Source organism: Limulus polyphemus, unplaced genomic scaffold (genome assembly GCF_000517525.1).
Source record: "Limulus polyphemus unplaced genomic scaffold, Limulus_polyphemus-2.1.2 Scaffold886, whole genome shotgun sequence".
NCBI lineage: Eukaryota > Metazoa > Arthropoda > Merostomata > Xiphosura > Limulidae > Limulus > Limulus polyphemus.
Window position 1 is genome coordinate 298,733 of NW_013666496.1, and position 4,576 is coordinate 303,308.

Below are 4,576 nucleotides of genomic sequence, written 5' to 3' on the forward strand. Positions count from 1 at the left end.
GGTATATAAAAGAGGGTAAGGTAATGTGTGTGTAGACAGTGAGTAATTGATCTGCAGTCAGCAGTGTTATTGACGTTCGTTGTTATAGCGTTTGTTTAGCGCGATTGTTGAAGTTGAGTGTATCGGTAAAGTTATATTCGGAAAGAATAAACCAGTTTTATTAAGTAAAGACTTGTGTCGTTAAAATTTCGTCGGAACGAAGTTACGGAAAGTTAATTAACAAACGGAGACGTAACAGCACCATTTTTTCAGCGCATAATTTTACATACTCGACGCCATTCCTCAACATTCCTTCTCATCAAGTAGAAATGTTCTTGAATTTGACCGAGTGTCTTCTTCACTTTGAGATGTACACCTGAAATACGAATTATAACTATTATTTAGAATAATCAGTCATGAAACCAGTGGTTATCTTTTATGGTGTATTTTACGATCGTAATTGTAGAACATGCAGAAAAATCATTCACTTTTTTCGGATGATCGCCCTCCTTCGAGTTTATACGATCAGCCTAATTGGGTAATAGATTATATTCTTTACTTTTGACTCATTTCTAACTGAGATATATTAGGCTATGTCTAACAGCTGTTACATATATATATGTTATGGATTGCTTACTAAATACTAATAAATGTATTCTAGACGATGTTTTGAGGATAGCTTTTCATATAGTTCAAATGCATAGTAGAACAATTTTACACTATAATAATTTTGCGAGTAATTTTATTTTTTTAGGCCTAAAGTATGTGATAAAGATCACGTAAACTGCTGAGGTTTTTTCTTTTTTACAATCTTATAAATTGGTCAATTTGGGATTCAAAATTAAAAGCATGTAAATCCGAAACAGACATGTTAAGAAAAATCTGAAAAAAAAGGCACTGTAGTTTACGAAAATTTTGTTAAAATTTAGACCTACTTATTTTTAGTGCTTCGCAGCCTAGGATTTAAACTAATCCTTGTTTTCAAATTCGATGACGAGGAACCCAATTTGAGACTAATAATGGTTGGAGACGGCTTGAATGGGTGATGAAGAAAAACTTTAATATAAGTTTAACATAACAGCACATGTACAACGTTTCGACAAGGTTTTATCATCATCAGGTACAAGTAATTTACACATATTTAAACAATAGGGCTAACATTAGTATCAGAAAATTAAATAATAGGTTGAACAATCGCCAAGTTATTTATATTTTTATTTAAAAAAGGATGACGTTTCGAGCTATCGCTTGTCGTCAGATCGTACAGTTTACAACGTATTAGGCCTAATATATTTTTAACAATAAATTCTTTATTCACTTCCTTAGTTTTTTTCGAGAAGGGTGTATTTCGACATAGTGTGGTTGAAATGCTGTTATATACTGTTTCTTCTTGAAAAAATCTTAAAATACTTAATAAATAGCATAGTATTAAAAATTCAATACGTCTAATAATTATAATCATACTTCGCCAGCTAAGAAAAGGCGTTTATACCATAACAATAGGCATAGCATTTTAGTTGTTAAATGTAACTTCATTAGTTCATATCAAACCCTGCAAATCTTAGCTAGTTGTTTTTCGCCATTAATAACGTTGTGAACGAGAATGCACTTTGTTTTTCACGTGGGGAGCTTCGAAATTCAGATGAACTAGAGGATATTATGTAAGCCTAAACGTTCAACTTCTCTAAAACTTGGTATAAAAAGGTTTTCGTTCTCTAATAGTAATACAACCAGTGTCTACATAATATCAGTTATACTAATTTACGCTAAGTATGTAAGAATGTTTAAAATGAGGAAGAATGGATAAAAAACTGGTAAGATATAAATATGCATCAATAATTTACTCGGTGTTCTGTTGATAATTTGAATATCGATGGCACTTAAATATATAATATTCATTAACTAGTAATTAAGTTTATTCTCGATCTTATAACCTAAAACTTAATAGAAGACAGAACTAATGAGTTATATTAGGCTAACATTTGGTTTAAGATTTAGCTGGGAATTAAAAGTAACTTAGATGGCGATAATATTCAAAGATAGAAATTATTCATCTTTATACGCACTTTATAAATTCCTAACATCAAGTTAAGTAACGTATCTGTATGATTTTATAACGAGCATTGGCATTAAAATAAATGAACCATTAAATTTAATATATATTAAGATCTTCGCAATACTGGATTTTCTCCACTTTTGAAAACACGGAATGTTAAGTAGGTGGCCTCAAGAGTTATACAAAACATAAATTCGTTACATAGCCCAAGACGTACGTTATTTAAGAAATTAAGTATATTTTTAAGGACTGTTTTTTAGAATAGTTTCAGGAAAGTCGAAACGCAACCAAAAGCATTCGTATGTGTAATATTTTTAAAATCAGAATTTTGCTCATGAACTGTATTATTGTACGTAATTAGAAATAAGAGTAAAGATTTTTATCTTGAATAATATGATGCAAAGTTAGTACCTGGCTCAACAGGTATTGGTACGGCAAATAAAAAGGGAAGAAAGGCTCCATATATGCCTCACCTTTAGGCTTGTGTTCTTTAAACGTTGTTACTGGTAGACATAGGCTACACCATCGTGTATGATCTATTATAGATAGGCAAACCACTGAATACGTTTTTTTGAATTCATATTTCTAACCTGCAGTTCTGTTTGATTATGAAATTCAAGAAATATGGTTATTCTAAATTAATTCTTCTCCTAAGTATGAAATTAAATAAACGAAATTACTTCTTTTTCTTTCCTGTAACAATAAAATTGATTTTATGAAATGTTATTCAAGTTTTAAATTCTGTATATTTGCAGGGTTTTTTGTAAAATTTTTCATGGTGAACGAAATCGAGAGTTTTTTAAACTGCTTCATGTAACTCATGTATTTTTGATTTAAGACTTCCTATTGTCCCATGATAAAAATATAATTAAAATACCCACGTAGTATTAAAACGTTTGATTGAGTCCGTATTTTTATCTGTTTCGTTCATTTCAAATAACTGAATATAACTGTGTAATCTTTTAACATATTATGTGTGAAAATATTTTAAATTTAGGTCAAATTTATGTTATTACTAGCTGACTTCCTATCATATGACGGTAAATGCTCAAAATTAAATCTAAGTAAATGTTTTATAACTATGTTTTCTAAAAACTAATTAAATTATTGTAAGTAAATGTTTTATAACCATGTTTTCTAAAAACTAATTAAATTATTGTAACTGTATAAAGTATATGTACAAAGAATGTTTTTTCTTTTTCTAGTATTTTACGAACACAACATTTTTGTGTATATTTGGTTATCTCCTGTAGGTGGCCCTTGATTAGAATTTTGACTTATGTATATTTTTTGTGGTATGTTCAAATTTTCTTCTCGGTAAAGGCTTATAGATTGAACCACGCGAAAAAACTCGAAGAAATATTCCTACATTACCAAATGTCTAAACCAGCGATTTATTAACTGTGATGGTAAAAAGCAGTGAATTTTACAGTAAAGGGCAAATGTACAAAGGTCTAACTTTTCGTAAAAAAACGCTTATAAATTTTTTGACTAAACTTTTAAAAATTTGTTACCTGAGGTGGAACACATTTTTATTAATGTATTATAGCGCCATCTATTGGACTGAAAATATATATTTAAGTTGTTTTTGACACATACAATCACTGGTCCGTCAAGAAATGACAGATTGGAGTTTATACCCTTCCCTCTCTTCGTCGTAAAAGAAAAACAATGACACATTGTACTACAATAAAGTTTAGAAAAAAGTCCTAAGTTACAATGAATATTTTTTTTTCTTACCTTGAAGTTTGTTTCTCAAAACATTTTTCGTCTTCTCATTATTTTTTATAGGTATGACGTTAATGGATTGTTACTTTCTTAGCACACCAAATAATATAATGACATCATTCTGTATAACTTAAGATCTTAAATTTTTAACAAAGTTTTAATGTGTTACCAAAAGATATTTTATATATATATATTAGATTTATTAAAATTAATGATACGTTAAGATTACTTCTTCATCCTAAGGCTATCCAGGGGTAGTAATAAACAAATCTAGGTAGTAGGAGTCCAAGGCCTCACTAACATAATCTTATTACCCACATCTTGACCCTTAACGTCTCAGCAGAAATTATTGAAATATACCCAAATTATCTATTTCATGAAGTTGTCTTACTCAACTGGCTCTGTGGTAAGTGGGAGGTTTCACAAATACTTCTGTTACGTCTCCGGTTGTTAATTGATTAATTGATTTTCCGTAACTTCGTTCCGACGAAACTTTAGCGAAACAAGTCCTTACTTAATAAAACTGGTTTATTCTTTCCGAATACAACTTTGCGATACACTTATTTTCAACAGTCGCGCTATAACAAACTATAATGACGACGTTAACTTAACAATACGTCTCTCTCTGACAGCAGTTCAATTACTCATTACCTACACACACATTATCTCGTCAGGTTGTCACCCTCTTTTATATACCAGACTATCCTATATCTAGTAAATGCTAGAGCATTCGTCAAGGTACAGGATAGTTCTAGAAAGCAGAGGGCGTGAGAATAGTCACGTGATCTCGCCGACGCAACACTGCCCCTCCTT